Raw genomic sequence first — 21,949 nt, forward strand, 5'->3', positions numbered from 1 at the left:
CCCCGCAAGTGAAGGCTTCGTTTCGCCTTTGCAAATATACGGAAGTCAAACTTGTCACACATTAACGTGAGCGACACGTTTCAACTTACAACGTGATATTAACTTTTTTCCCCCCTGAATTCTTTCAAGTAATGTGACTAAACGTTAAAATGATACAGTGTGCCTACAATTTGTATAGTATTGTTGTGTTATATCGAAATTGTTATATTTTTGTAGGCTACAAAAATACAATTTGGGTCCATCAGAACTCAAGAGTAAACACTATTTTCGCTTACTTTTTGATTCGTATTTGAACGCAACACATTCACTGTGGAAAGACAGCAAGTGACTTTTCCAGCTTTCCAGTTGCACCAAATCTCAACTTGAGTCTCTTTAAAACTCAAAACTAACAAGAAATTCGAGGTGCGATTGCGAAGCCCCAGGCATCCAAATTAGAGTCGCAATTCAATTAATGTGTGAATTTGACCCCCTCCCCGACCCGCCCTCCACTAGCACTGTCTACACACAATGTTGCTATGACGACAGAGCAACCTCAACCTCTTTTAAAAGCTGGATCAGTGCCATGATTGATCCCGTTGAATCATGGTGGCCAGAATGGGTGGGGGGGGGGGGGGGGGGGGGCGTACACGAGCGGGCGTATAGCGTTTAATGGCCGATGATTAAATAAGTGCGGCGCAGATCTTCATCCATCAGGACGCAGAAGCAGCAAGAAGCCTTTAAGTCTTCCTCCTCCAAGATTCAATTTGAGCTGAAAGCAGAGGAACCTTCTGGAAGATGAAGATGAAGATGAAGATGAAATGACTTAATCAACCATGGAGGATTTCCATGGTTACCGTTCGTCCTCCAAATCGTGCTTTCGTTGCACTTCAACTTGCTGGACGCAAACCGGACACTTCATTAGAAACCATTACAAACCAAATTCTGCTTTTGCAAAGATAAAAATGCATTATTAGACATTTATTACTGCAATATCATTCTTTTGGATGCAAAAAAATACTGATACATTTTTAGGCCGTCTGGGATTCTCGAGTAGTTTGATTCATGTTTTATTATTATTATTTTGTTAACATGTTAAAAATTAGTTTGAATTTATTTGGTTAAAACTCGGTTTCTCTATTATACATTACAGTATTGAAAACTTGAATGTATCAATTATAGTGCTTGTTGATCTTTGATCTCATGTCGCTGAATTAGGAACGCAAGACCTGAAATGTAAACGCACAATAATAAACCAAAACAGTCTGCCCTACAGCACCACCAAGTGGTAAACCGACTTCATTACACATGAGCCGATGCAAAACACCGATGACATACATCAACCAAAAAGATTTTGGGATGGGAGTCATCATGGGATATCATGGACCCCGCAAAGTTGAATGAGAAACACAGACTCCCACAAATAACGTCAACAATGCTGACTGGACAAACACAAACACAACAGACTAAGGCTCCGTTCACGCGAAAGCCACTTTCAATGTATCCTCACAAGTTTCCACACGATGGCGCCGTTTCGGAGCTTGAAAGCGATCACTTTTGAAAGCGGGCTCCAGAGTGGACAGATTTCAAAACGCACCGTGTACGCGTCCGTCAGGACACCTTTTGCAGGATACTTTTCCAGCGATGACCTTACGTTTGCAGCTCGATAACGACGCATTGTCGCAGATTGATGACGTATGCGCCAATTATCGCGTGAGGACCGTCAGTCTGTCAACAACAATGGCGGATAGCCGTGTGGTCTTAGCTTGTATATTTGTATATAAATATTTTGCTTCTTTATTCCCACGTTCGACAAGCGGCGTTGAACTTGAATCAGCCGCCATTGTCACTTCTCCTGTGTTTGCCTTTTTCATGTTGTTTCAATACATGCAAAGCCATGTTTGTTCTGTAGATTGCAATTAAGTTAAGAAAAAAAAGTGTTTTGTCTTCTTGGCTGATTCTTCTTCTACGCTTTCCATTAACTCCCTGTGGCTGCGCTACAGCGCCACTCCAGAAAACAAAAACAAAAACCCAACCACACAGAACCAAAACGTGACAGAACGCTGTTTTATTAGTGAGTGTTTTGGCCAAATTTGTGGCTTTCCAGTTCATCTGAGAAAACAAGAAAAATGTCAAAGTGAAGCAAAATCCGTCAACAACGAGCATCTGGCACACAAGAAAGAAAGGAAAAAAATCAAACATCTCATGTGCGCTGCCCTCATTTCCGCCCTCTCGGGCTCGTCATCAGAGGAAGCATCAAAGCGAGCGTCCTTCAAACGCCATCAGTGGCATGCACAGCGCTTAATATAGCAGCAGGCCTTCCTTTATCTTCAGCGACAATGTCCACCGGGACCGTTTTGACAAGTTGTCTCCTATCCGCACGGCATCATGCCACACGCCAACGCACATACAGCGGGGGGTTGGGGGGGTGTCGCATGCCTAATGCCCCCAACAACAGGTTTATTTTGGAGCCTTATCAAAGACATTCCGGGGCGGAAGAATGGAGCTGCTTGTCCTTACAGTAATAACTCAAGTGTTGACAACTTTGGAAAATAAAATAATATATGTATAGAGAGATTTTTGAGGGTTTTATCATTGAGCAAAACTCATTAAGTTCTTCTTTTTCGAGCTTGAATTTCTTTACATGTCGCCTTCTAGCCTAATGAGCAGATGATTTGGCAAATGAAAAGTTTTATTTTTATTTATTTCTTACTTTGGTGAAGGACGACAAATGAGATCATTTTCAAGGATGAAGCCGCTCGTCATGACTTTTTTTTTTTTTTAAATAAAGCAGCTCTTGACAACTTTATAATTAAGACACGCCAAGTCAAAGGGGGCTAACAAAGGGTTTAATGACAAATCATTCACACTTGTTTGCATAGGCAGGCAGATTTTTTTGATTTTTGTGTGTGTTTTTTTTGTACAATTAAGTGCTCGTGCTTGAGAGCCCTTCTTCTCGCTCAGTCACGATACAATCAGATGTTGACAATCAAACTACTTGTCTAAGAAGCTAAAATACAATTTAAAAAAAAGAAAAGAAAACCATATACAACATTTTGTTTTTACCGGCAAATATTTCACAATCGGCTGGTGGCGAAGTCACTTGACGTTGAACACATTCAAGTCCTTTTTTGGCAACACTGGCCCCCTCCCGCCCCCTTCTGTCCATGCCTGGAAGTGTCATTGCTGCATAAAATTGCAGAGAGGATGCTGAGCTCTTAAAACAGAGAGCATAGCTGTCACTTTTTCCGTGTACACTCTTCAGTATACACGCCTTAAAAAAACAAAACAAAAAAAAATACAGTAATCCCCTACATAGTCGCCGTTCACCATCGGATTCACTGGTTTGCACTTTTTCAATTCTTCCTACACTTCCTGAAATGTCATAAAATTGCCACAAGATGGCGCCAAAGCCAAATTCAAATCCAAACACGAATTAGTGTCAAGGAAGTATGTTGAACTGAGACCGCTTGACTGACAGCTCATCGTTTCCCCCAAATATATTTTTAAGACATTTTAAAGGAAAAGGTGACGCGGCCAAACCCAACTTGGAACGGACCATCGCGAAAAGCAAACTAAACGAAAAAACACCTGCACATTGAACGATTTGATCTAAGGATACGCCATGACAGAAAACTGCCACCCCGTGTAGGGTTTAATACAGTATTTCGTACGATGAGACCATAAAACCATGGTGCGATTGTCAAGAAAGAAGCGGCTTGCGACAGAGAGCAAGTGGGTACGAATAAAGTGGAGTGAAGATATTTTCAAAAGTCTGCCAGCTAACATTCACTCGAACGTAGCCGTCGTGCTCTGTGCATCGCACTTGAAGATTGGAAAATTCCGTTGAAGGTAAAGCGCATTCAATTAGAGATATATTTTTGCAAGAATATGCCAGCATTGGTGACAAAAAACAAATATTTGGATGAATATTGTGTTTGTGAAATAAGAATGAAACAGAATCATCCATCAATCTGATGGAGCCGCCATGTTGGGCAAGAATATCTTCCGCTATTGACTGAAATGAACGTGACAACTTGTCATGTGAGTAAAGTGTTACCGTTTGCTTTATGCGGAAGGTCACATGACCAAAATGGGAAAACAGGTGAGCAGGCTCACTGTGTATGCTATGAAAAGTGTCAGGTCATGATGGGTCGCCGGCATGATGGGTCGCGGACGCTTTCTTCTGCTGGGTTTGCTGCTTAAATTGTCACAGGACACAAAATTCTCTCAACGTCACTTAAAATGAGGGATGGGTCGACTTTAGGGGGGCAACAATGCACAAAGTTCTCGGCTGGATGCATTTTGATACTTTGGTTTGTTCGGGTTTGAATTTTTTGGATGCGTGCTTTCCCCTTTGCGGAAAGCTGTCCCGACACAACAATACGCGTCTCCTCATCCTCAGCTCACACCTCCCGCTTGGGCAGCTGTTAGCCGAGTGCTAACAGCTGATTGCCAACCACTACAAATTGTGCATCCATCTCCATTTTTAGACCGTCGAAGAAACACACGGAGGGTCAAACAAACGAGGCCACAAAAAAAAAAGACGAGAAAAGCGAATAGCAGAGCTGCCAACCCACAGAAATCCACTTTCAGAAGCATTTGTCTGAATTTCCGTATTTTCAACATGTCAAGAACATTACGACTGCGAGACCGTTATTGCAGTTGTAATGGAGGGGGGGGGGGGGCACAAGCTAATCATTACTCTTTACATCTTAATCAAATGTTGTTGTTCAGATGACATCCCGTTTTTTACGGAAGAGGATTAGGGCCAGTGAGGAGAGAAACAAAAAGTCTGGCAGGATTCGGACTTTATTCTCAGAATCAGAATAAAGTGAGAATTCTGAGAATAAAGAGAGAATCCTGCCAAACATTTTGTTTCTCTCTTCACTGGCCCTAATCCTCTTCCGTACGTTTCGTTTCATGTTAAGTCTTGTTTGCCGGATCTGTCAGCTCGACGCGCGCACGTGTTCGTTTTCGGGCCGATCGGACAGGAGACGAATAGGCGGCCCGATGGCGACTCCCGTCTGCTCGCCGGGTCAGCAGGGAGTCGCAGTGAATGCAAATGATTGAAGCCTCGAGCAAGTCTCAGAGACATCTTGGAGATGCCACAGAAACGTATTCCGGACAGAATTTGTCAAGACTCCAAAAGGTCTGGGAAAAGAATCCGAAACGTTTGAATTTAGCGCGACTGTCGGGCCGCTCTATCAGTCCAGCAGAGACAGGAGCGGCCACAAGGGGGAAGAAAACCAATAAAGTAAATCCCGTTTTGAATTTTGCCTTTCCGAATGGCGGTCGAGAACGCAAAGAAGGAAGGACAAGCAAATGGTGGCTCCCGATGGCCTCGGAATGAATGGCGGGGATTACTGTACTCCTGCAACTACTTCACTTGCATACGTTTTGTTCCTAAACGATTGCGTACATCGGCATTGAAATGAAAGTCACGCGCTCTAAAAAGTCGATTCCAGCATGGGTTCGCACACTTCGTTACTCTCGTTCTGCTCCTTCACGTCCTCGTCTTTGATGTCGTACTTGGAGCCGTCCGGCGTCTCGGCCGAGTCCCGCGTCAGCACTTGGAAAAAGTCCCACCTCTCGGGAATCACGCCTTTGTGGAACAGCAGCGAGGCCAGGAAGGAGAAGGACAAAATGGCCGCCACGGCCGAGAGCATGCAGATGGTGCGGATGGGCCAGCTCTGCACGTACACGCCGTCCACCAGCGCGCCGCCCGGGAAGCGGATGGCGGCCGGGATGCCCAGCACGGGCTCGCCGCACAGGACCCGGAAGAGCATCCCCATCAGGCAGCCCAGCACGGCGCCGTAGCCGTTGGACACGGCGAAGAAGAGGACGCACACCAGCTGCGGCAGCATCAGCGTGTAGGTCAGGTCCGAGCGCAGCATCCAGATCATCAGCACGCTGTTGTCCAGGAAGGTCAGCGACGTCCCCGCCAGGCCCACCACCACCACCGACGCGCGGATCACCCACTGAAGCTCCTGATCCGAAGCCTGACGGGACGGCAGACAGCGCAAACGTTCAGTCGCGCAGTACTGAAAAGGGAAAGCCCTGTTTGCTGTCTGAATGGAGCCGGTCGCCGTCACTTTGTTTTAATTAGGGCTGTCAGACGATTAAAACGCTCAATCGTAGCTCATCACATGACTTCAAAAGCTTTGTTCTAAATGTAAATGAAAATGTACAATAAAATATCTTAACGTTTTCATACTCGTTAACATAAAAGTGGGAAAAATGTGGCTGCATCCTTTAGTCCATGATACAGGAATTTCATAATAAATGAAAACGATATACAGCGTTCCCTCGTTTTCCGCTGGGGTTAGATTCCAAAAAATACCCGCAAGAAATGAAATCCCCAAAGTAGTTTTACATTTATTAGAAATGTTTTAAGGCTCTACAACACCTCATCGCAGTTTGTACACTTTTCTCATCCAGGCATTTACATGTTTTCACCTTCCTCTCAAACCTTCATAAATGTGATAAAATAGGTATTATACCGTCAAAAAAATACATACAAAATGACACAAATTTTTCTTCTCGCAAAACAGCGAGGTCGTAAAAAGTGTACCGCATTCCAGCGCGGGAACACTGCACCGTACTGCAAAAAACGAGTATGACATTGGTTGCGTTGAGGTCATTTTTCTGCCACTAGATGGCATAATTGCATTTATAAGACATTGGTGACAGCTCAGTGCATTTTCCGTTTCATATGAAGAGCGATCTCATCTTTAACATGAAGAAACTTGTGAAATTGTTCACATTTTTAAAATTGTAAAATACAACTTGAGCAAATATGTGCATTATTATTACTGCAAAATGTTGACGTGGACGCTGTGTTGCGACTGGAATTCCCTCAGTACGGCGTTCCAAGTGAGGGCCGCTCAATAATCGTGCGTTACAAAAATGAGTGCCATTGAAGGAACTTGAATGAATCTCGGAACTCAGCACCCCCCCCCCTCCCACCCCGTCCCGCGCCTCACCTGCGTCCTGAGGATGCTCTTGTAGATGTTGGAGGTGAAGATGGAGGCGGCGGAAAGCAGGGCCGAGTCGGTGGACGACATGACGGCGGCCGCCACCGCCCCGATGCCCACGATGGAGATGTATTGAGGGGTGAGGTGCTGCAGCACGATGGGCAGCACCAGGCCCGTCTGACCCCGATCGAACGGAGACGGAGAACCGTAAGACGTCAGGTTCCAGTCTGGGGAAGACACGATTGACAACAAATGAAGGAAGGCCGTCCTGACGTTTGACAATCTCACTGTCGTGCGCAGTTTCGGGATCCCTACCCGTCGATGCGGCAGCCGCGCCCAGCAGGATGGGAGGAATTCCCAGCGTGGGGACGATGAAGGCGGCGGCGAAACAGGTGATCTTGGCCGTGGTGGACGAGGCGGCAGACAAAGTCCTCTGGTGGAAGTTCTGAAGGCCCAGGTTACCCAAACCCTTGACGGCAAGACGGAAAAGCAGCTTTTGTCAACCTTTTTCACTCTTGAATGTCTCTTGGAAAAACGTGCAATTGTGCCAAATGTGTTACTGTGGTCTGCAGTCACATTCGAAGGATGGCTGCAAATGGATCCACGGGTACAAACATTGCACCTCATCTCTTTTTTTTTGTGTGTGTGTCCGCTCACTCACCAGAATTAAGAAGTTGTCGATCCAGCGCCACACTCGGTCCTCCTCCAGCGTGCCGACCCAGGGCGGCTGGAAGGTGTAGTTGTACGCCGTCTGCGTGATGTCAGTCACGGCCGGGCTCATCAAGGCGAAGGGAACGCACATCCACTGCGGCGGCGCCAGCGACAAGCACACGATTAGCTTCATGCTCATTCCTTTTACGCAAGCCGCAAAGTGCAAACAAAAGTTGGACAATTTGGAGTTCCACAAACACAAGTTGATTGCAGCGGTTTACATCGCTAGCTTTAGCACGTTTGTTAGCATTTAGCATGCTATTGGCCAACGTTACGCTAACGTCCAGCTACATCCCGAATGACATACAGAAGTTGTATAATGTGGAGTTTGTCCAACACAAGTTGACTGTGTGAGTTGCATCGCCGCAGGCTTTAGCACACTTGCTAGCATGTCGTCGTCGTCGTCGTGGTACGAACAAAAGCTGCTCAATTTGGACGTGGACAAACTTTTGCGGCGGTGTGGTTGAACTGTTTGTCTTTATTTCCCGAGCCTCGGGCGTTTCTCATTAGTGAGGTCGATTCCCATCGTGTCCACATTGCTTCATTTCCTCTTCACAGCTGACTCAAGCCAACTTTATTTATGAAGCTCTTTCACAACAACTGTATCATCGTTTTTTTGCTCAGATGGTTCTGCTCGCCTGGTTTCATCAAATGTGTTTGTTTGCTTAGGTTTGTGCTCGCCTTACTTTGGTGTTGGAACTTCTCTCCACACGATTGCAACAAACACAAGTTTGCCGCAAGGGTTCCAACAATGAGAGATTTAGCGCATTTGTTAGCATGTTTGTAAATGAGAATGAGTTGTTAAAAGCATGCTTGCCTCAGAGAAAAGTCCAGATGCTAACAGTTAGCTGTCCCATGTACTTTAAGCGCCCCATAAAGAGTCCTTTAAAGTGTAGCGATTAAAAAACAAATGACAACTAGTATGGATGACTCAGATGTCATCAAAATGGATACTTAAAAGAAAGTAGTAATTGTTCTTTTGATGGGTTGTCAAGGAGCAACACACGCGCCAGCTTCCTCGCACATTTTTATGTGATTTGATTTTGATCTTCAGCCATTTAGTGTCATGTTGAAGTTGTCGATGTCACATTCTTTTCTGATGTTGCAGCCGGCAAAGATGGCCGCTTGCTTGGCCGTTCTGCCTTTTGGGTTGATGAGAAAAAACGGTTTAGTACCTTTTTCTTTGTATCAAAAAAACAAAAAAAACATTCAGAGCCCTTTTCTTTTGTTGGACCTGAAATGATCTCGGCGAGTACGTTTTTGGTGAGTCATAAACCTACGCATCGGAAAGACACTATTTTTAACACAAAGTGTTGCCATAACGATTGGACAGACAGACAAGATAGATTAGATGGACGGATGCCTTCTGCAGTTGGCAAATGCTGGCCACTCGCAGCTGAGGTGAGCTGGCGCTGGTCAAGACGTCACATCCCGCTAGCCGGCGTGGCAAGTTTCCAAAACAAGCGCCAGCATGAGGAAGAGGAGCAACTCACCAGGCTGATGAAGATGAGCACGAGCTGGATGATGTCGGTGTAGGCCACCGAGTAGAGTCCGCCCAGCAGCGTGTACGTGATGGCCACGGCGGCCGAGATCCAGATGCTGACCGTGTACGACAGGTCCAGGATCACGCTCATGGTCACGCCTGTTGCACACGCACGCAAACGCGCTGCCGTCATCCAAGCAGCACATCAACTTCAAAAAACGCAAGTCGTCCGTCTGTCACCGCCGATATTGGACTTTTTGGGCGCCAACTGAAAGGTTGAATTTCATTTCTTAAAGTCAGTCAAATGAAATGAAAATAAATAAGTTGGCTTTATATTTCTTTCAGGTCCGCATTGTTGCTTCATGAAAATCATTTTTTGAATGTTGGAACAAGCTCACTCTCACACTTCAGGACATTTTGGAGTCTTCGGTTTTTTGAAATATTCACTTGAATGATTTTATCCTTAAAATTTGGATTTGGGGTTTGCACAAAGTGCAGATTGTAAGACAAGCTGAAAAGTGAAATCGTTACTTGAGGCGTGTCGCAAAAGTTTCTGTCTCCATGGTTACGGACGACATCACCACGCGAGCTAATCAAAATGGCGTCGCTCATTTCAAAGCCACTCAACACGTTTTTTGGGGAAACAAAGCAAATCAATTAAATGTCCTCCATTCTGTAAAAAATAACTGATGTTATGTGAGGTCAAACATAAAAACTAAGAGATTTAAGTGTTGAAAATGTCATTTTCATGACTTTCCAAAAGAGCCCATTGGATTACTGACATGTTGAAATGTGAGAAATGATCAAATCAGACACAAATGATCGCTCATGGAAATCTTCCTTACATTTGTATTTGTATAAAAGAAAAAAGAAAAAGGAACGAGAATGGAGGTGTGCACAAATATGCAGTGTGGGGGAAAAAGCAAAATGTGTCAGGGGGCGTTGGGGGGGGGGGGTGGTCTTCTCACTTTCCTCGCAACAAAAGGTGAGAAGACACCAAGCACAACAACGACTCGCGCTTGGATAGCGCCACCTGCTGAGCACAATAACACAAATCCCAGCGCTTGCTCAACATTTGTGCCAGTAGGGGGCCCTCTCAAAGTCGGTGTTGGGGGGGGGGGGGGACGGTTACAAAAACACCTGCAGCTCATAGGGGAAGGCAACCCCAAAAAGGTTCTTCCCAATAATCGGGAGTTGCGCGCATCCCGACTCGTATAAAGACATCATTCGGACGAATATTGCCTTTGTGGAATAAGCGGCCAAATTGGAATCCATTTGAGAGGGCAGCCATTTTGCCTCAAATTCCGTCAATGATTGGCGTCTTTTTGCTAGCGCGCATAGCGAGGCTCCACTGCATTCCATGTGGTTGGGCGCGGATGGGCGCGGTCCCACGGGAAACGCCAGCACATACATTTGCAGCCGGCGTCTAAAAGCGGACGGCCGCGGCTTGCGTTCCACTCCGCACTCGCGCTCAGCTGCCGCCATGCGTCGCGGCTACGGCATTCTTACCTAATCCTATGAGCGTGCCCGTCACCCACATAATCTCGGAGACCAGCGCGGCCAGGGAGAGGGCGGCCGTGGCCATCTTGCCGTACTTGATGTGGAAGGGGTCCATCATGGTGACGTACTTGCTGTTGCGCATGGGCTCGGCGAAGAACAGGCCGCCTGAGCAGAGCAGACAGCAGAAAGACCACCTGGCTCAGGCTTGATTTGGGAGACGGCCGGCGGCGGGCGCGAACGTGATCAGCACAAACACAAATGTTAACAATCACAGGGAACGACACATGCTAACGTAACCTTGGCAAAAAAGAAACCAACATGAGAGCAACATTTTCTCTCAAAGTCAAACCTTTACTCTGGTTTAACTTCTGTCTTGAAAGCGTCACCTTGAACCCTATCCTTGAAACCTTAGAACTATTTTTAAAAACCCCAAACCAGACTTGAAACCCTCATTTGAAACGCCAACCTAGACTTTAACCAATGCTAATCATTAACCGGTCTATGGCGTTTTCCATTATGTGCTAGCATGAAGCTAGCAGGGGCAATTTGAAAGAAAAGTTCAACGGTTATTTTAAATACACCACATGTAATTAGGGCTGCTGTGAGGTCCTGAATGTTTTTGCAGAAATTATTATTATTATTATTACTCACCAAAACTTTGCGCACATGCTGCGATATTTTAAAGTTGTCAACCACGATTCGAAGAAAATGGGTCTGTCGCTCCGCCTAACAGGGTTTCAATTCTCTTTTTGTTTTGTTTAATTTTAGAGGAAACTTCACCCGAGAGCGGCAATCAACAGCTTGCAGCCTCTTTTTTTGGGGGTGAAGAATTAGTCATTACCTATTTGCGAAACTGCTGCTTGTGGTCAAGTCAGCTGAGTTGAGTCACGCCAAGCGTTTGCACACGCAAGTCAAAGGAAGAAAAAAAAAAGAAAAAAAACATACGACGGCTTGCATCTGGAAAAACTTGTGAGTCGGGTCACTTGTATCTCAAGGTGGCACCGTGTGCCTTGGCTCAATAATGTCCGGCAAACATTCCGTAAAGGAAGCCGTTACATAAGCTAGCGTATGAACAAACGGAAACCACTGCAGACGCACACGCACGCACGCGCGCAGACGGAGAGAGAAAAAGTGCGTTGATCAAGAGTAAGAGGATCAATCATGTGACTTTCATGTGGCGAAGGAATGTCCACTAATCTGCACGTCCGGTACGTGACCTTACGCAACCTGTCGCGGGAGTGCGCTTACGTCATGCCAATAACGGCGAGCACGCCGACGGCCTTTTAATCCCGTCATTCACGTTATCGAGGCTCCTGTTAGCCGTCTGTTCATCCGTCCGTCCGTCCGTTCAGTCGGTCAGTCAGTCAGTCTGAGTCGGCCATTTTCTACAGCCTGTTAAAGGGGAACAAAAGGCCAAACCTTTGAAAGCAAGAATATTTGATATGCGGCAGTCAAACATTGCGCTTGTGGAATAAGAATTGAACATGTTGATTACCGTAATGTCTCATGTATGACACCCTGCGGAGTAGAATTTCCCTTCGACTTAATTTCTAAAACACACAACAGAATTGCTGGCATCCACGCTCACATATTGAAAGATTATCCAAATAGAAATTTGTCAGAATTTCCGTTCAAGATTTTTGGAGGCCGATCCCGATTCTAAGGTTTGGCAGAATAAAATTCAGATAATCTATGAATCAGTTGATTCATTAAAAAAATTATAATGATAAAATAGCTTTTTGTTTGAACTTTTCTTTTCCAGGCCGAATATTTGATGGTTTTACATGAATTAGTCCTAATAAAGACTTGACTTTAGAATTTGTTTCATTTCACGACAGAGAAAAAACATTTTAAAAATTGGCCAATTTTATTGTTGTTTTTTGGAGGGGAGGGAATGTTACGTTTGTCTTATGTTGTAAAGTCGTGTGTTTATTTGTAAAATAAATAAATGAAACAAAAAACAGCCAATTTTTGTCCATTTCAAAAGCTAATATCTAAGTAAGTTGTCGAAAGAAATATTCTCTTTCCTGCGATCAAACTGATGAAATGAATTTGGTTCAATTGTGATCATCCGAGCCTGCAGTCTCGTAAATCATGTTGCAAAAAAAAAATGATAATAATCTGAATCCGCGTTCCGTCAAACGGACGCCAGAGCATGATTTGATATGATGACATATCAATGTCGACGATCCATTTTTCACCGGTGGATCCCGACGCCTTCTTTTAAAATCTCAAACTTTAGCCTTATTCACATTTTGACAGTATTAGGAGCGATGTAGCTGCATAGTAACTGATTGACAAGACACAAAAAGGACGACCAGTGACCCGAATGAAAAGGAATTGCTTTGCTTTGTTTTGTTCCGCCAGATCCAAAAGTCAAATGTATCGCATTTATATGTGAAACTTATGACGTTATCGTGTGAAGTGGAACTTTTTGTTTACACGCTTCCATGAAGTCGGTGACTCCGGAAGCAGCTTTGCAATGTCCACTTTCTGACGGTGCGCTGTCGCTTTAAGAGATTCCAGCATGACCTTGGCGGCTATCAGTGGAGCACTTGAAGGTCGTAACAATGGAGAGCAGCAAGCAGGCTTCACGTGTCGTCTATCTTTGCAAAATGTTATGGTGTCAACCATTTGCGTTATTCTGCACCCAACACAACATTTTGCATTTGTTTTATCGCGACGTCCTTTTCTTGTCCTTCAAAAAAGGTCAATTCCAAAGTCAAAATATTCAAGTCATTCAGGACAATTTGGGAATTACATTTCAAAACTGTTTTCAGAAAAAGGCCCATTTTCCATTTCCAAAAGTGCCCCATTTGTCCAATTGAAAAGACATCTTGGGAAGTGAATTTGGGATTTTCGTCATCAGCACCAAACACCAAATTTCCCCCCAAACGGCCTTCTCAACATCTTACTGCGGTTGTTGTGATCACATGCTTCTTGCAGCCAGACATTGTTGTCCCACTTTTGAATCTTGTGAACCCGGGAGGGGTCAGCCTCGGACCTTCTAAACCCTATTTGGACTCCAGCGCCAACACGACTTAAGTGTTCTTAAGGACGCAAATCCTCCTGTTGTAAGGGCGCGAGGAGACTCTCCTTGTTTGGACGGCGCCACTTTTTGGGGGATGTTTTTATTTTTCATGCGGCTTTGACACAAGGCGGGCCCGGCCGGCGCCGAGGCTGGAGCGAGCGAGCGAGAGGCGGCGGGCCGCGACGGTCAGCCCTAAAAAGGAGCACTCACCGAAGATGAAGCACATGGTGGCTGTGACGGGCATGACGGCCCAGATGAGCCCCATGGACGGGTTGTAGACGGCCTCCGCCGTGCCCACGATGAACCCGCCGCCGACCCACGTGGCTGTTGACACAAGACTCACATTTAGCCTTACAGGCGCCTCCAAACGTTTCAACACATTTCATGTTTGCAAGGCATGGGCTCATACGTGATTCTGACGCTAGGACGACCCAAAGCAAAAAACGCCACGCCCTTAAAATGACACCTTCAAATAATTCCACAGGAGGTGCACATTTTCAGCAACGCTATTCTTCACACTGTCGCATCTCAGATGAAGTATTTGTTCACAACCATCTTTTAGTCTTCTCAAGTGCGTCAGGATCAGGCGTCAAATCCGGAATGTAATTGATGTGGTAAGTGATTGGCTGATTCTGGCGGCCATTGAAGTGATCATCAGTGAGACCTCCAGTGGACAAAATGAGCAACTTTTTGTGAAAATTTGCCATTTATGAGTTGTCTAGCCCGCACGGGCCGGATTGGACCCGCTGGTGGGCCGGTTGTGGCCCGCCAGCCCAATGTTTCTCACCCCCGAGAAGCCACAGACCACAAATAGGACGTAAACATGGAACATTAGAGATGAAAAAACATAGCGCTGAACAAAACATTGTTTATCATTTGCTCCATTCAAGACGTCAAATAGGATGTAAACATGGCGCCTTCAAAGTGTCGGTTATTTTCTACAAATGAGGAAATATGAAATTGTGAGTAACACCAAATCATGCACAAATCAAACGTTTACAATTAGGAACGGACGCGTGGTGCGAAACCGGTCGATGGATTGAGCCACAGGAGGCCAAAAGGGGCGCAGTAGCGGCTGGCGGGCAGCAGAGGCGCTGGCGAGCAGCAGAGGCGCTGGCGCCTGCGACGGGCGGTCCGAGTGGTCCGCTTTTGTCCGAGATGTAAACGCGCGTTGGAGAAAGAGAAAGTCTAGCTCAAAGTACACTCGGCCAATTTGTCCTGCTAATTTTAGGATTGGCAACCATTTTGCAAGACGAAACTAACAAGCTATGTGAAAGTCCTGACCCGGTTAACTTTGATCTTTGGTGTCACCACGAAGACACACAAGCCGTCTTTAAGCGTAAATGATTCGAAACGGGTTCCTTTAATGGACCATATTTACGTTCGCTATTCCTCTAATGAAGCATATTAATATCCCGTGTAACGTATGCACTCCTGACGACGTACTTATCGTATCATGTTTCGCTCCTGTTGCTGTTTCTGAGCGTACGTACGTTCGATTTCATCCTATGCACACGTTATGCGTCACCATGACATCATATTTGTCCATACACCGCGACGGTAACATCATTTATGATCTAAAACACACATAATGATTCTGATGCTACACCATATTTCATCATCTATACACCTGCAATGTACCATATTGGATATAAAAAGTCTACACACCCGTTTGGACGCCAGCTTTGTGTAATATTAGATAACAAAATACTTTAAGAAATGTCAAAACTTTTCACGCCATAATTGGGATCTACAATTCAAATGGAAAAAAAAAAATTTCGGAGAGGGAAAGTTGCATAAGTGTGCACACCCCCTTCTAACTGGGGAGTTGACATGTTCAGAAACCAATCACATTCAAATTCAGGTGAAATAGCATTTCTAATTCAAGTTCCAATGTTCTAGCAGGCTTTTCTTGACATTTTTTGCTTTCTTGCGGAAGCTTGAAAGTTTGTTGCTATTTGGAACGGTTCATAATTCTTTCACCCAAGCTCCATCTGAAGAAAAAAAACAACAACAGCCGATGTCCATGATGCGGCGACACCTTTGTTTTGATGTTCTTATGTTGCGTTTGTGTGTTTTTACCGAATGTAACTTGCTTTTTCTCTCCGATTCAAGTCTCTCGTCTTTCCACCCTACGTCACATTCCGGACATCGTAGACGAGAGCAACTGTCAGCACTTGCCAGAAATTCCTTCAGCTCCTTCAATATTGCTGGCAGCCAACAATTTTCTTCTTCTCCTTTTTTTGGAGGGTTGTCCAGTTGTTGCTATTTTTTTTTCAACCAAGAAGGTTCCATCTTCACTTTGTTCTACTTCACATTGCTGACAACAAAAATAACGACTCGAACAAGCGGGAGGAGCTTGCGCGTGTGCCGAGTCCCTTTCATGTGCGTTTAAATGTGATTGGATCTTTCGGACAGACACAAATTCTAGCTTGATTTCCGATGAAAAGTGTTCCGCTCCGTTCATTTGAGTTGTTGATATGATAGAAGGGTCTTCTTTTTTTTTTTTATATCACAAAAAACTGGCATTTGAACAGGGGTGTGTACTGTGTAGACTTTTTATATCCACTGTATTTAACCTATGTGCCTCTAATGTAGCTATATATATATATATATATATATATATATATATATATATATATATATATATATACATATATATATATATATATATATTTGTGTAAAGCACTTTGAGTTATTTATTTACATAAGGTGCTCGATAAATATAGTTGACTTCATATACCATCCTCATGTTCTAAACACCTCTAAATGTATGTCACATTTAATTTAACATATGCCTCATATGTAGCATATTGAGATCCTATTTATACACCTGTAATTTGGCATATTTACATTATAATTCATGCATGTCTGTCTATACATTCCTAATGTACCATTACTACATCGTCTTTAATGCTACACACCCATAATGTACCATATAACGTTACATTTAAAGTTCTGTACACCTTGAAAGCATATTTCTTCAATGCACTAGTTTGAGCCTATTATGCACATGCAGTATGCACCTTTAGTGTACCACATTTGCTTCATGCATAATAATCTATACGCTCTGGTGTAGCATTTTTACCAATACCATAATTGTGTTCAATCTATAAAGTCTACTCATGAAGTCTACTCCATATGTGATGAGGCCTATCGTAGACATCGCTAATGTACTAACGTTACGTCATATTAAGGTCCTGTCGTGTACCAATTTCACATCCTGTCCATTGGCCTCGAATGTACCGCTATTACGTCACACTGAAGGTCTATACAGCTCGAGTGTACCATTTCCTCACCATGTTCTACAGCTCGACTGCATTTTGTCTTCAAGGCATGACTTGCGCGTGTACGCGTAGCGGAGCGCACGCACGCACGCGCATCATCATACTGAAATTGTCTACACCTCGAACGGCACAATCGGGGTTGAGTCATCACGTGCGAGAGGTGAAACGGAGGTCGAATTCGGATGGCTTTTGGCCCGTTTCTCAATCGGCGACGAAAGCAAAAGCGACAGATGCGCCGCTCGGCTCGGCTCGGCTCGGCCCGGCCCGGCCCGGCCCGGCTCGGCGCGTGTACTCGCCCGTCATGGTGAAGATGCCGACCGCCAGGTTGATGCCGCGGTTGCCGAGCAGCGCCATCTCCGTCTGGTCTCCGTGGACCTTCTTGGCCTCCCGCTTGGACTTGAAGGAGGCCCACACGCCGATGGCCAGAACCAGAAGGTAGAAGAACATCATGACGCTCACGCCGGGGATGTTGAGAGCCATGATGGGCGAGCGCGCGAAAGGAGGAAGGAGGAAGAGGAGGAAGAGGACGCACCGAGCGAGAGACCGAGCGACAGTGGCGGCGGTTCGGCGAACATCCCCCCCACCCTCTTCCCCCCCGCCGCCCCACGCCGGGCTCGGAGGAGGGAGGGAGGGAGGAAGAGAGGGGCGGGAGCGAGGGGGGAGCGATGGTCGGCCCTCCCCCGGCCGCCGCTCCGCCAATCGGAAGCCGCGTCGGGCCGGCTGGGCCGAGCGCGTCACGACTGGATGTCGGTTCGTTGACTTTGTCCTGTGCGAGCCGCCCTGAGGTGACGATTTGCTGCAATGTGCTGACGCCGAGCCCAGACGCCATACTGGAATACACCAGGGAGGAGGAGGGGGCCAGAAAAAAAATTAAATAAAATAAAAAGACACCGGGGACGGAGGAGAGCTGCCCCCCCCCCCCCCCACGCTTTCCCCCCTCCCCCATTCACTGGATGCAACGCACATTAGCTAATCAATATAGCACATGCGTAGAGAGCTTCGTGACTTATGGGGCTTCTTACTTGATGAAAAGACTCCATCACAGATTGGAAGCTTCAGCTCAAGTGGACTGGCCACTTTCGTCAGAGGGAACCACAGAATAAAACTAAATGCATCCCACATCAAAACCTCCTCTTCTTCTATTTTTCTTCTAGCCCGCTGCACAGGCACGTGCACGGCCAGTTACACGGGCTCATGGAGTCATACACTTAAGAACAAACTGTCGCTACAGTAAATAGGCCGTGCAAAAGGTGCTGTCAACAGTAGTCCAGCCAAGTTACACCTGTAATTTGTCATATTCACATTATAAATATTTGTCATCCAGGGCAAAAGGGAGGGTGCCACAGCACCACAACTTCTCGTGTGCGCGTGAAACTACGCCGTTAATTTGTCCATCATCATGCTTACTTTTGAAATAACCCCAAAATAGAACAATTGGGGGGTTATCGGGGGCATGTGACCTCAGGGATCATGCTTTTTTCCCTCCTTCGGTGTATTAGAAGAAGGTGCAATTGCGCATCCACTACAGTAGGTGGCAATGACACTCATTCGTAGGGATGGGCGAGTACAGATACCAGGCACATTTCATGGTATCGGTATTCGCGACGGCGGCCAACACTCTTGTGGTCATTTGTCGGTCGGGAACTGTCAGAAAGACCGAGGAATGAACATTTTGTTCCATCTCGTTGTTTTCTGGTGTCTCCTGACAAAAAAATTACAAAATGTCACTTTGTCAGCGTCCTCCCTTTTACAAAGAATATGAAAACCATTAGAAATGATAAGAATAAATCTTTTCTCCTGTATGCACAAAAGAGCAATTTAAAAGGTTGAAAAAGTCACATGTGTTTAATGTTGTCAGTAGTTAATAAAAAGCCAAAGAGAAGAATGTCCGTGTCCAAAGTGGAATGTACATTAGCTAATCAATACGCGGGAAGCTTTATGGCTCACGGGGCTTCTTACTGGATGAAAAGGTTCCCTTCGTCCATCTTGGAATGGATTTCGGTCTGCTTCGCTTTCATAAAAGGAACAAAATGAAAACAAATAAAATACCTTGATTTATGAGTTTAATTCCTTTCGTGACAGTGTTGGCGTCATGGAGGTCGTTAAGGTCGCTGAGTTTCTATGCCTGTGCCCCCCCCCCCCCCCCGCACGCCTCCTCCTGCAGTGAAGCCTTTTCATGCCTAACGTTTTCATCTACATGTAAATCCAACAGCGAGATTGCGAAAAGAATCCAAATGCGAAAACTGGGGCCGATTAATTGCAAATTGTCTTTCCAACGAACAGCTGAGCAGACAATCGGCACGTGACTTTTGCTTGCCTCAAAAGTGGGAAGCACAACAAATTGTTGACACTCCGACGGCGTTCGCCCGATTTGGATGCAAATATTTGCAAATTCACTTCAAGCAGGTTCGGTTCTTTTTTTTTTCATTTCAAATTCATTTGGAAGCAAAACGAGGACACGTGCGTCCCAATAGTGATGGACATGTTTGGATTTCTTGATGACGTTCGTGACAAAAGCAGTCCGCCAAAACAAGCAAGCCCAATGTTGCGCAAAGGTCAAGTCAATCACCTGACCTCAACCCAATTGAGCACATTTGTCACGTGCTGAAGTGTGAAGACTTTCGCGACGGACGCCCGGCAGACGTCGCCAGTGATGAAATTCACAATCTGCTGATGTCGTCCACATTTCACGACGCAATCAAAAGCCGCAGTTGGACTGAAAATTGCATTTTCGTTTCAAACGGAAGACTTTTGCGTCAATCGACGTCAGCGTGTGACATCAAAGCAGCCGAATCGCGGATCCAAAGTAAAGACCTGGCTTGGCAAACGCGTTCGCCGTCGTCCACGTTTCCATTCGTCAAGTCGCTTTTTCAACGGCCGGAAGAGGCTCATCTTGTCCAGCTTCGACCGCTGCAATGACTAACAGATGCCAGTAGATGGCGACGTTGCTGGCCGAGGGAAATGCCAACATGGCGGAAATCGGACAAGTTTGGCCACTTAACGGCAGACCTTTGATGTCTACCCTTTTTCTAATCATTCAATGTATTCAACTAAATTGGACACTTCCAGCTGATGCATTTCTGTATTTTATTAGCCACATTTTTTGGAGGTAGATTTTGGTATCCAAAGTTTGAGTGTCAAACACATTTTGCTGTAAAAGAAAATGCGTGTACTTTAAAGTTGTTGTTTTTTTTCAGTGTAGGTGAAAGGCCTCGCTGGTCCTGACCGCCCACCACTGCAGGTTATCCAGGCCGCGCTCAGGTCCGAAAGTGCCCCCGTCGTCTTTCTAGCAACAACAGTAACAAAAGTCGGGCTCACAGCATCCGCCGGCATCCCCGTTGAGGCGCGGACAAAAAGTCTGCCAGCTCGCGGCCAATATAGTGCCGAGGCGCCGGGGGTGGGGCCAGCGGGGGGGTGCGCGGGTTTTGCAAGCGGCTTTAAGAGTTGGAGCAAGAGGATGATCTGCTCACGAAAGACACACAAGCTGTCACACGCTTCCATTCACAAGCCTCATTCAGCCGTCGCGTCACATGACTTTCCGTAAACATCACATTCGCCGCAAGCAGTCGGAAATTGGCGGACATTTCAGGACTTTCCCCAAGGTCAGCAAACATTTTGAAATACTGTTCATTTGCACCTAAAGGGGAAGTCGAACCCCCCCCCCCCCCAATTCTTTTTGCTGACAATATGTTTTCTGCAGCCTCAATGGTCTAAATATGGCATTCTGCTTAATATTGCGTTAGTGGAATACGAGTTAAAATGCAGCCGTTTTTATTCATCTCAGGTGGCGGCCATTTTGCTACTTGCTGTCGGTGGACGATGACATCACAGTTGCTCAGGCAACGACCAATCACAGCTCATGTGTTTTCTGAAGCTGAGCTGTGATTGGTTGTTGCCTGAGACCTGAGCAACTGTGATGTCATCTTCAGTCGACAGGCAAAATGGCCGCCCCCTGAGATGGAATCCTAATCAATTTATGTTGTTGTATTTTCTGCTCTGTCAATTTGAAATGTCCTGTTTTTAATAAAGGAATGGAAATGAAAACATTTCGTCCAATTCACAAATTAAATGAAAAAATCATTGCCATGATAAAAAAGATGGATTAGTTGCAACCTGTTGAAATTTGAGTCAAGTCGACCAAAATGGATTTTAAATGTAATACTGCACATCAAATCATTATGTGAATCTTGAAAGTGTATGACATGATGAAAGTGTAAACATGCCAGCACAGGGCTTATTTCCGTCTGTAGTCCCCGAAACATAAAAACATGAAAAACAAAAATGACTTCTTTTTTTTCTTTTCTTTTTTTGTGTTGCAAAGTTGAAGCCGTTTTTGTACACGTTTCGACTCTCAGCCGTCGTCCTTTCTCAAGCTTTCTCTTTCCCCGAAATGAGAATTTGAGCTTTTCCTTGCCCGGTCCGGGGGCTCGACATCACGAGAGGTCGCCGAGCTTTGTCAAATGTGGACCTTTTGAAAGGCTTTTCAAATCAACCTGACTTGACTCCTGCAACTGCATTAAGTTCAACTCCTATTTCGCTTTAGTTGCTAAAAGATGCAAATCCACGAGGATGAATCCCCGATAATGGCATAATTTCTCTGTAAATAACTGAAGGGACAAAAAATGGGATGCGCTCCATTCATGAGAAATGACAAAGCACAAGGTTGCCTTTTGGAATTCACGTCAAGCAAAGACTTGCAGAAACAATAAAAATGTCATCCCAGGCTAAATATGCTCAATATAAATCAAATATTTCAATTATTTGCTCAACACGCGTGTAAATGCACAAAACATTTGGTATCCTTTTTGCACCTATTTTTCTGTTTTCTGTTGCTCTTGCGATCTCTCAATATGCGTCGAAGCATTTCACAGATTTGCACTTTTTGCGGGAGGTTGTGAAATGCAAGGCAACGAGCAACAAGGCGGGAATACGTCACTCGGTGTTATCTTCTTTCAGCCTTCACATTCGTGTCAATATCGGCTGC

The 21,949-nt window shown here is 45.4% G+C and overlaps 1 pseudogene across 1 annotated transcript; it reads right to left on the reverse strand.

The window, feature by feature from the left end:
* Positions 1-2,803: 2,803 nt before the first annotated feature.
* Positions 2,804-17,553, reverse strand: LOC144061244 (high-affinity choline transporter 1-like; annotated as a pseudogene). The gene is made up of 8 exons (XR_013296133.1): positions 17,262-17,553; positions 13,889-14,002; positions 10,657-10,812; positions 9,158-9,306; positions 7,615-7,758; positions 7,269-7,422; positions 6,963-7,180; positions 2,804-5,978 (listed from the first exon to the last, which is right to left on the reverse strand). The product of XR_013296133.1 is annotated as a high-affinity choline transporter 1-like (transcript).
* Positions 17,554-21,949: the final 4,396 nt, after the last annotated feature.

This window comes from Vanacampus margaritifer, chromosome 12, assembly GCF_051991255.1.
Source record: "Vanacampus margaritifer isolate UIUO_Vmar chromosome 12, RoL_Vmar_1.0, whole genome shotgun sequence".
Classification (NCBI taxonomy): Eukaryota; Metazoa; Chordata; class Actinopteri; order Syngnathiformes; family Syngnathidae; genus Vanacampus; species Vanacampus margaritifer.